Source organism: Cibotium barometz, chromosome 1 (assembly GCF_041138505.1).
Source record: "Cibotium barometz isolate CiBa-2024 chromosome 1, ASM4113850v1, whole genome shotgun sequence".
Taxonomy (NCBI): Eukaryota; Viridiplantae; Streptophyta; class Polypodiopsida; order Cyatheales; family Cibotiaceae; genus Cibotium; species Cibotium barometz.
In genome coordinates, this window is record NC_141046.1 from 43,669,127 (window position 1) to 43,681,343 (window position 12,217).

Below are 12,217 nucleotides of genomic sequence, written 5' to 3' on the forward strand. Positions count from 1 at the left end.
CACCTACGGGTTGCACTATAGGTACTCGTCTCTCCTCTCACCTCACTTCACTCACACACATTCACTAGCATGCATTAGAGAGAGAGATTATCAAGAGCATTAGCAAGAGAAATATTCAATTATAAAATGGGAGAGTATGGATTATGAGAGAAATTCACTTATATACATGGTCATAAGTGTTTACACTCACTTAAACTATGGCCCGCCATGCACTACTTTAGGCTCATTAGAGGCCAAATACTATTACAATGAATACTCTCATAATATATCGATGAAGTACATCACTTAGGACTTCATCCTAACTTGCTACCACATGCTCTTGAAGCGGGAATCGCCTTAAGTATTCCATCACACCATTACGGGTGCCCGTCCAAATTGTAGATTTGGACACCATTGCTTCACATCTTGAATGTATAACCCTTTGGTGTATCTACCTTGACTTCTTGATGTAAGATAATGGTGGTAGCTCTTGTTAACCCTAGGAATGGATTAACATCCTCCCCTTCTTGATGGGGAAATTGCATCCTCGTGAAAGCAATCGCATCCTCGTGATCGCATTGAAGATCTTTGTCTGGGTAGAATGGACAAGCTTTGTCATCGATGGCTTTGATGTTGATTGATGTTCAATGGTCTTTGTCCCTCCGGGAAGGACTAAGAAAAGCTAGTAACTGTTAGTGAATGAAAAGGTTATTTGGAATTCTTAATGGGGTGGGGGCTGGGGTTTTTTGTCAATGATTACATTTTTATATTTGTGTGAGCATGTTTGTTTTTGTGTGTTTTTTGCTCACTTTGTTTTTGGCAATCATAAGCAAGGTTACATGTGATTTGTGTTAGTGGGGATGCTAAGAGATGTTAATAATGGGATAGAAGAGAGGGAAGGATCCAGAGGAATGTAGACATAATCATCTGAATGAGATAGTGATTCTTAGTTCCTCATTTGATTCATTGAAGCGATATTCATGGTTTGAAGAAAGTGGCCTTCGATGAAGTCCTTTTGTGTGGCAGGATTCTTTTCAAATGTTGTTGAGTAGGACCTATTCATGCATGCTTCTTCCCATGCGCTTTTTATGTTTTTATGTATATTTAAATGCTCTTAATGAAGAAGATATACATGAAGTACAAGAATTGAGTTAAAGAGACTCTTATTAAGTTGCTATTTTTTGTTGAAGTGGGCACTTGAGGATTGAAAGAATTATGTCAACTTGTGAGGCTATATTATCTTCACTAAGGATTGGAGATTATTGATTTGTGAAGATGGTAGCATTGTTTGGAGAGAGGTTTATAATTTGAAGGAAAATTCCAGGTGATGGATTGTACCATTGACCAGTAGGCTTTCGCCCACCAAAGCCCCCCCATCTAGAAATGTACCTGGAAGTTGTCGAACGATGGTGAGGCTTTGGTGCAAATGTTCTTTAGTGCATGAGTATGGATTTGTACTCATGGAGCAACTGCTACATTAACATATTCAAAAGACTAGTAAAAGCGATAAGCTTAACAAGATTTAATGGGGCTATTGAAGATCCTTGGGAGTTGCTTGTGATATTTTACCACTTCTAGGTCGGCTATAGGTGTGACTCCCTTGTGTTTTTTTTTACTACCACCTTATGAGCAACAAGTTCTTGTGGCTACACTCTTTTTTGAGGGAATAGGTTCTTATGTCTGCCACGTAGCTTTTGCACTCATGCTTCATATCTAGAGGGGTAAAGAGAGCATTGTGAGTTTGTCTTTGATGCACTCATAATCTCTGTTGTTGTAGTAGACATGGAAATTGATTCTTGAATTTTTGGCTTAAATATTGTGGAGGCGATATGTAAGACTGCGCTGATGGGTTACCATTAGGGTTGCTTGAACACACAAGCTCTTGTGTAGGTGCTGAATGCATGAGAGTGGTTAAGTGACTTACTTAGTGTTGCTTGGGCCTCCATTCCTGTCGAACTTTAGGTAATAAAGCTATTGGGGTTGAAGTTGGTGGTGAGGCTTTCTTCACGTTGTTCAATTTTGGCAACCATATGATGGGATTACCATCATAGTATCCTTGTTTTTGAAGCACATGCATAGGCACCCATCTTTGATGTACATTATAAACTGGTGGCTGATGTCTTTGGTGCCGAGGTTTGTTTCTTTGAACAAGTTGAGGGGAATTTTTTAAGTGCTTGGGAATCCAAGCTTTGGTATTTTCTTGGTAGTACCCTTGTGCTTGTAGTAATCTGTTTGGTATACACACTTGTTGATTTGGTGGAGCTCTTTGAGGAACTCGCATAGGCTTTTGTGGACGGTGTTGTGGAGTACTTTTACCTTTCCTTGGCCTCTAAGTGCTGCGTTGAGAAAGAGGCTTTGACTGTCGAGGTACCCAAATTTGATTAGCATCTTCGTAGTAGCAACAAGTGGTTGCTTCTCCTCCCACACTTTGATACCATTAAGATACCTTGATTTGTGTTGTCTTGGTGGAGTTTTATTTTTGGTGGAAGGGGAAGGCTTTGGGACCTCCTTCACATTTGTTGGCACTGAGGCTTCAGGTTTAAGACTCATGGGTATTTTTTATAATGATGAGGCTAGATTATCTTGTAGAGTGGCTATCAATGATGATGCTTTCGAGTATGCAGTTGTCTCCTTTGGTGAGGTTTGCCGGTTGATGAAGAGGCATAGGCTCCGGGGCTTTCCTTTTGAGTTCCTTATTAGACATAGATGGTTGCGTAGGGGAAACTTCTTTAAGAATAGCTATTGATTGCGTGGTTTTTACATCGAGCTTCTTCGGTGAGGATGGGGTTGAAGGAGTAGATGCTTTATTGGAGTCGATCATTAACATAGATTGTAGGTCATTATGTAGAGGGACTTTTGTGGAAGAGGCTTGTAACCTTTTATGTTTAGCATCATAGAAATCCATTAAGGTTGGATCCTCTTCCTTGTAGTATGGTATTGTCAACTTTGTGTCATTGACCATCATGATGACCCTATCTCTAGTAGCAAGCATAGTGGTGCTTGGGTAGCAACAATCCATTTATGCCCCAAGATCAAATCTACTTCCAACACATACTCAACCACAAAAAACTTGCTAGTAAGTGGATTAGTTTCAATATACATTTTAATATGTTCAAAGTACCCCAAACATGGCATGTTCAAGTCTTGTGTAAAGTTAATTCTTTCCGAATGAGCCGTGAGTGTTGTTTGACGTAACAAATCCCATAACTCGAGGGTCATAAGATTGTGTTCTTGTGTAGATAAAGTTATGCTTAAGCTCCTCCCGTAATAGCAATTATACAATGCCTGGAGTGTTCAAGGTGGCTGTTTGCATGGATTCATCTATTGAATACAACAAGTCACGTATCCAAGTTCCACCAACAAGGAGACGACATCATACTCAAGGGAATCTAGGGTAACATGAAATATAAATTCCACATCTCCACCGATTATTTGAGTAGCATAGCTAAAGTAACCAGGAACTTCAATGTTTTGTCCATTAGCTCCTCTTGCAAGACCATTGTCTGTAGGGATGAGTTTAGGTTGTCCCAATGACATCCAAGTGTCTATTGTCATGATGTTATGAGTAGCTCGAGGGCTAATCAATGTGCGTTTGCACTTAACATCATTGCCTCCTATATAGGGAAATCCAACCATAGCATGATAGAATCTTCAAGAGGAACCATGGATATTTTAGTTATTGTTTCAGCCTTCAGATCCCGTTTTGGTTTCATATTCCCATTCACTTTTGTCCTCTTTTCGGCTCTCAAGTTTTTAAGAGTATCCAATGTGAACAATGGAATGCTTGGTCCTTTGAGAATTCGAAATGAGATCTATTTGGAAACTTGCAAATGATCACAGTCTCGTTCTATGAATCTCTTTATGTCTTGGTTCAACTTATGTTGAGCCCTTAAAGGTGAAAGTGCTGATGTTATGTTGGCTTCACCACCATGAGAGAAGAGAATTCCTCTAAGACTTCTTTAATTTCATAAGGGATTCAACCGTTTAATTCGTGCAATATGTTTCTAATGACTCTTCTTTAGAGAGTATGTCTTCCTCTCGAAAGGGGAAGTGATACTCCTCTGGGTTTTGTATTTTGGTTGCTTTTTTAGAATTAGCATTATGAGGTTCAATCAAAATCGGTGATCCTATAAGACACAACCATGCTAAGCATGCTCTCCCGAGCTTGTTTTTTGTGTCTGCATATGTCATATAATCATGATTTTCAATTTGGGGTGGTTGGGTGGGTTCTAGTTTCTTGATTGGTCTCTAGGTGCATTGAGTGAAGAATTATAACTTGGTTCATCTTCACTAAGTGACGTACTAGAACTGTTTCATCTTTTGTGATGAACCATCGACTAGCTTTTCGCTCTAAGCATAGGTTCAACACATGTACCTTGGTGGGGCAATTGGGATTTCCAAAGGCTTCGCATAGCTATTCAAACATTTCAATGGATTGAATAGGATCAATTGTTCCATTATATTTTCCCCCATAACTATGGAAATCTGTACATCTGTAATTTTGTATGAGTCACTTAGGCCGTATGTGAGTGCTATTATGTGAGTGCTATTGTGCATACCAAGATATACTTGTTACCAATAATTGGGCAGATGGTTTGAATGAACCCACGAAGTCAAGGCCCCATTTCTAGAATGGTTCTAGATAGGGGAAAGATCGAATTGTGAGGCACTGGTATCTGTCAGTTAGTTGGCTAAGTCACTGGCACACATCACACTGTTTGGCCCATTTGTAGGCATCACCGATTTACGGAAGGCCATCAGAGACCGGCTTAGAGGATCTTCCTTCATGTTACTTCTCCTATGAAGTGAGTGCCACTGATTCCTTGATGGGATTCTCTAAAGGACACTTCTTGTTCGTGAGGTGGAATACACCTCCAGAGGATCTGATCAATGCCTTGCTTATATAGCTGGCCGCATTACTTGGAAAGACTGGCTTCGGACAGCTATCCAATTTCTTTGGTCTCGAGAAAGGTTATCCTCCATCAGACCGATGGCCACAAATGCCAACATTTAATCATACCAGATATGGGGAATCGACTGCTTCTTCTCTATGAATAGCTCCACATCCCCGGTAGATCATTTGCTACTCCAATCTAGGCTTCACTAGACTCTAGTCTTGACAAGTAATCTGCCACTGTATGGCTTGTTCCTGGGGTATGCACAATGCTGAATTTGAATTCTTAAAGAATCAACATCCACCTAGCCATCTTGCTTCTGGGAATCTCTACTTATCAACAAGATAGAGCAAGGCGGAATGATCCACATGGAAGGTGAACGTATTGCCCACCAACAAATAGTGGCGAAACTTGTTGATCGAGTAGATCATTGCCAAGCACTTCACTATGAGTGTGTGCTAATTTTGCTTAGCATCTGATAATATTTTGCTGACGCAGTAGACTAGTCAAAACCATTTTTTTGGCCTCCTACATCAGGACACTTTCTATGGCCACATCTGAGGCATCTGAGGCATTTTTTTGGCCTCCTACATCAGGACACTTTCTATGGCCACATCTGAGGCATCCACGAACACATGGAATGGTAATTCCCAATTAGGTGCTTGGAATACAAGTGTTTCGAATAGCAGCAGCTTGAGTCACCAAAATGAAATGTTGCATTACTCCGTCCATTCGAGGTTAGCTTGCCTCAACTGTTGGTTCAATGGCATTTTCATCTATGCCAGTTGGTGGTTTAGGGGAGCTGCTACATGCACTAAATGGCAGAGCATTCGGTTGTGCCATCTGACTTGCCCCAAGAACCTTCTTAGCTCCTTTACACTTGTCGGGATCGGAGCTTTCCAAATCACTTCCACCTTGAACATGTCTTGCAATGCCTTCTTAAGATACTATGTGGCCAAGGAGCATACCGCTTTGGATGGAAAAGGTGAATTTAGTGGGCCTCAGACTCAGTCTAGAGACTTGGCATTTGGCCAAGCACACCCAACAGGTTGTCAGATGTTGGGATGATTTCCCAAAGACACTCAAATCATTGATGAACACCCACATAAATGTGGTTAGAAATTTAGCGAAAATCTCCTTACGCTGGAATGTGGCAGGGAGAATTCTTGAGCCCAAAGGTCATTACATTGGATGCAAAGGCTCCCCATTTGGTGATGAAGGTTGTCTTCTCCCGATCTACTGGTGCCATTTGAACTTGATTGTAGCCAATGAATCCATCCAAGAATGAGTACATCTCATGGCTACATCTAGCACGGAGTCTATGAATGACAAAGGGAAGGGGTCTGAGGTTGTAGCGGCATTCAACTTCCTGTAATCTACACGGACCCGGAGCTTTTGATTCTTCTTGGGAACAATCATGATCAATGAGACAACCATGTTGCTCGATCGATTGGATATATGAATCCAATGTGCAACAGTTTATCCAATTCCTCCTTGACCCTTTTGACATAGTTGGGATTCATCTGGTATAGGCTTCATAAAAATCTTCGGCCTCATCAGAAAATTGCTCTTCACTCAGCGGATCGGGCTGATCAATGGGAACTTTATTCTTATGATAAAGGGTTGATCAATATCTCTCCATTATCCCAACCACATCGACATTAAACAAGCTGATCAGATTTGCATTCTGCTAGAGATATTCCTCCTCTTCACCTCAAGGTCTAATCCTTCCAGCATGGTTACTCCCTTGGCTACCTTCAGCCGGAGAAGGATTCTCCACTTCTTGGACTGGCTACTACGGAAATCTTGACTTTCTTATTTCCTCGCCCGATAGTTATCCTATCTGCATCCCAGTCTTGCTTAATCCTTTCCTACCTGAGCCATGGTCTACCCAATAACATTCGGTAGGCACCTTTTATGTCCTCCATGTGGAGCACCACTACTACAATCTGGAAAGTGAATCCAGAGACTTCCAATGTGAGCTCGTGGATTAATCTGAGTGACTGAACTCGCCATTGATCTGTCATTTTGGCGTGAACAAGACTTAATCCAAGCATTCTGCATGTCATATCCCATCTTCTCAATCCAAGCATTCTACATGTCGTATCCGATAAGATGACTCCTAATCCGCCATCTAGCAGTACTTCTACTATGTCCAAACAACTTGACTTGGATCATTGAGATGGCTTCATCACCGTAAATCGGTTCCCTCAGTGGAGTTCCTGTCCGCTCTATGTGTAGGGCTTCCACAGGCTATGAGGGCGTCGTCTTATCCTCTTGGGGCATCAGGTGGCACAACAGCTTCTCCCTAAAGTTTGGCACCAATTTGAGGAGTTATTCAACCAACATATGTATTGGCTACCGCTTCAGATCTTCCCACAAATTGTACGACCGCGTTTTTGATTTTGTGAGCTTACTTCGGCTCTCCTCCTGCTTCGGTGTCTCCACACCTCTTTTCGGCCATGGTGTCTCTGCGCCTTTCTTTGGCCGCTGCGGTGTCTCCGCACCCTCCCATCTGGTTGTGGCAAGGGGACTTTGCCTCCCTGATCTAGGTTCATCGGCGGTATGCTAACTTTGTCTTTCTACCTCAAATCGGCATGGGCCTTTCTGACATGCTACTTTTCCACCCAATCGGACACCTCCATCCATACCTTGTTCTTTTCTTGCCAGGTGATAACTTTTTGCTTCCCCCTCTTATCCAAGGTCAGTTCTTTCCCCACCTTCGGAGTGTCGAGTTGCATGGACCGTGTCACCACCATGGCTGATGATTTGGCCACCTTTGTGGTGGTTAGCTTGATTACTTCTTGCTCATCTAGAGCTTGGATTTCCATGGCATTTACTATCAGTGGGCTTGATATACTGAAGCCTAGGCCACCTCATCCTTGTGCTTCCTCGAGCTCTCATAGTTAGATTTATGATGGCCTAGGGCATGGCTATAGAAGCACATGAAAGTGGGCTCTTGAGCACCGGGCACATCCCTGGGAGGAAAATTCCCATGTGGGTGGAATGGTAGCCTTCGGTATGGATCCTATAGAGCTATGGTGGGGCGGGTCGAATGGTCACCACCACGGGGGCTTCAACTGCAGGCACTCTCTGCCCATTATATCTACATGCCTCTTTTGTGTGTGTGACAGTTCGGTAAATGGCACACCAAAGCTCATTTAACCCATATTCTTCGGATCCATGACCATGATTTTGACACCTCAAACACCAAGTGCATGAGCCACTGTAGCCAGTTCCTTGGTTGTTTTTCCTGCCTTTTTGCTCTTTGACCATGCCTTGCAATCTTCCTCCTCCTTCTCTAATACCTCACTTGCAGTTGAGTGATTAGAATCATCCTCCTTTAAATATAAATTGTATGTGTTTGCATGTTATATAGGCAACTTTTTTTGCCTCCCTTTGAGTGAATTCTATACATGAACACCAAGGAAACTCCACTGCTATTACATAGCATGGTAGCAATGCTATGCCAAACAATGCTGTGTGTAATATGCTAACAATGTCATGCCAAATAATTCTATGTATGCATGCTATCCTTGTGACAAACCAATCAACAAAGAAGTTACAATAAATTTTGTAAATCATTATCAAAGTTATGAAATACAATCTATTTCTAGAAGGTGCTTCCTAATACACACTATTATTATGATACTTTTTAAGTAATATATTAATTTCAAAATTAATTTGACAATAATTAGGTGCTCTTCCAAAAAGAAACTATTTTTAGTTTTTTTGTAAACCTAGCTTGCAAAAATTTGATGATCGTTTTTTTTTAGGAGACCTTTTGTGGAGGACATCTAGAAAAAATGATGTAAGCTCACAATGTTGTTCATAACCAAGTGGAGAATCTCCATATGTTAAGATAGATAGGTTGGGAGCTTGTTCTATTTGACCATATCTGGAACAAACCTTTCTAGATCAAACCTTACATACTCATTAGACCCTTTGAGAAAGTAATCAAAACTTGGATGCTAGAAAGACAAAACTCTGATATATTAATTGGACATTAACAAATGGATCACATCAAGGAATCTTCTAAAATTCAAGGAGTAGTGAAAGCCAAACTTTGTATCTATCTCTGGGATCCCTATGAAATCCAAGACTTCTAGGGCCTCTTTTTTTCCTTCATGGTCAAACTTCAACTTCACCTAGCGACACCCAAGTTCTCGTCACATGATTAAAAAAATGTTTAGAATAAAATTTCATGAGGCTCTTAGATTAACTCCCTTATAGGCCTAGAATGATTTGAGAGCCAATGAATAGGCCATTCTTGAGGTTGTCTAATCAGATCCTCCATGTCAGGCATCCGAATGTCTTTCAAGGTAGGTGACCTCTTCACTTATGTTGGTAAGATGGGAGTTGATGTCGGCAAGCCCCACTGCATTGTGCTCTTTTCACTTCAGGGAATCAATCCTTCATGAGTTTGTATGATGAGGAGCTTCAAGAGCATTTCTCTAAGGATGTCCCTTTTCTTATTTATATTGCTTCAAGAATGGAGCAGTATTATGGAGCTAAAAAAATTTAAGTTCAATATTTGTTTTATTGGAGGATTGAGGTGGTTATTATATGGTTAGTTTGCATGTGCTTGCAATGGAGCTAAAAGCAATCAAGTTCAATATTTGTTTTATGGGAGGATTGAGGTGGTGATTATATGGATAGTTTGTATGTGCTTGTTGCAAGTAGTCCAATTCCATGGGTAGAATATGAGAGGAGGGGTGAAAAGTAAACCATTTGGTAAGGTTGAGTTGGAACATGGAAGTCAGGTAAATCTAGGAAGGGAAGGAGTGGTTAGTGTGATGCAAAGGGAGATAAGCTATTTTTACAAGATTCTTTAAAGGGTTTTTAATAACGAGGGGGCTACAAAATATACATAACGATTGAAATTATGAGTCAGGACAAAAAAATAGAAGTTTTCTACATATTGAGTGTAGAGTGTAGAGTCACAATCCATGTGTGAGAGTTGCAATCTACATGTGAGTCAAATGTCAAAGTTTTGTGATTGTGAGTTTTTGCATGATGGTATAGATAAAGATTGAGAGAAAAGTTTGATTTTAGAGGTCAACCCCATGACTTCATATGAGAGCATCCTAATACAGATGAGAAAGATACACCTTGGGGATTCAAGAGAGTTTGGCCCAAAACATGAATGCAGAGGTAAGGATTATGAGAATTATAAAATGATGTTAGTGGGGAGGCTTAAGGACACATAAGGGGAGGAAATCCATACATTAAGAGATTCGAGAAGGTAATAAAAATCTATAAGGAAGGAGATTACAATTCAAAATAAAGGACTAGAAGTGAAAGCATGGAGAATGTTGTAGAAGAAGGAGATGAAGATGGTCTAGGACTGAGAAGAGAAGGTCGTGGGGTAATCAAGTGCTATGCCCAACCTCGAAAAGGAGGGCTATTTCGAACAAATCAAGTGCAGATGTGTCTAGATCTGTCGTATAGTAGAAATGTGCCATGGGTTGCAAAACTATTCTTGTATAATGGGAGAAACAAAGCTTATGAGACAAAAGCATTTTCTTTGTTTGATTCTAAGGGCAACACTCTAGAGCTAATGACAAAAGCATTTTCTTTGTTTGATTCTAAGGGCAACACTCTAGGGCCATGTTAGACCACATCTTGAAAATATAAAAGATATGTTAGGCCTCGTCCAAAAGCATGATGGCCCAATTGTTCCCAATTATGAGCTAGTCTACTCAACATGTGTTGGAATGCCTTTACTCAAGGGTTGCCAATGGAGTGCTAATTAAGAAAGTATATATTCTAAAGTTTCGAAGTGGCACGTGTGTTGCACTTTAAAGCTAGCAGTATTGAAGTTATTTGCAATTGAAAATAGCACTTCAAGAAAATATGATACGATTTTCATAATCTATCATGATGTATCATAGTATTCACTCACATTGTGACATATACAAAAACAAACATATGAATAAAAATACCAAAATGTATACATGTTATTGAATGACACATATAAGACAAAGGAAGAAAATAACTTCATACAAAAATGGAAGATAGCAAAGGCCAAAAATGGAAGATGATCAAGGGGAAGCGATTTAGTTGTGTTTGTCTATACTTGCATGTCCTCGTCACCCTGGACCTCCACATGAGCTAGCCCTTCGCTGTGTGATGGGCTAGTGTACAACATTTATTACATTCCACATCTATACGAAGACATTTTTGTATGTACACTCTGCCTTCCTCTATGGATGTGGAAGCTCCCACATGCATCCAAACCCATTGGTGGCCATTGCAATATGGTGGACCTAATTGTCCAACTATATGTTGACATGCCAAATGGAAGATGGCAATTATGCTAGTGAACAATTAACGCTAGTTATGTATGTAATGCTTTTTGAGTGACTACTGCTTTAATCATGTTGATGGGCATTAATCTGATTTAGACAAAGCTGGATTATGTAACCTTCATTTGTGGCTATCCCGTTGGTGAAGCTTACGTTATTTTACTTTTAGGTCGTTTTGGAAAATCACATGTATACGCTGATAAACATGACGGCAATGCAAGCCTAAGTTAGAGTGAAGTGTTAAATTAGCTTATTTTGAGAATAAGTAGATGAAAATTATTGTTGATTTAGCTTGTTTTTTTAGGATAATTAGAAGAAAATAGTGTATTTGAGCGTAGTTTAGAGCTAGTTGTGCGCTTAGGAGCTTCCTGGTGTTGTGTCGTGTTAAGGTTGAAGTCAAGGAGTTGTGTAAATTGAAGTCGTGAAGGAGGGTTCCCTGCTTTATTGGAGCTCAAACGGCAGAAAGTGAGTACGTGTTGCAGAAATGCATGCCACATGATAAGCAACAAACAAATGAAATATCAAAACAAGATATTACGTAAAAGTCACTTATCTATACAGGATTAAGGGAGAGTGGCCCTCCCTCCACTTGGGCAAAGGAGGGGGGCCTATTTCAAAATGGCCACTCCTCCTTCAAGCGTGAGGAGGAGCCAAATCTCACATCTTCCAAAGCAATTTTGAATTTGAATCTAAGAAGATCTCATCTCACATCTTTCAATGAAATCTTTGTATACATGCTTACATACCTATAGATACACACACTTATATATATTATGTATGTATGTGTATCTATAGGTATGTAAGCATGTATATATAAATAGTGTACATGTGTGTGTGTGTGTGTGTGAGAGAGAGAGAGAGAGAGATTACATGAAAGATGCATTTATTTGAGAGTGAGTACACCTCACCACTCATCCCTACCATTAAAATTTAATCTAAAATTTAATTAATTAAAATTATATATATGTGTAAATCTATTTAAGTGTGTGTGTGTGTGTGTGTGAGAGAGAGAGAGAGAGAGAGTTTCTATGTGAG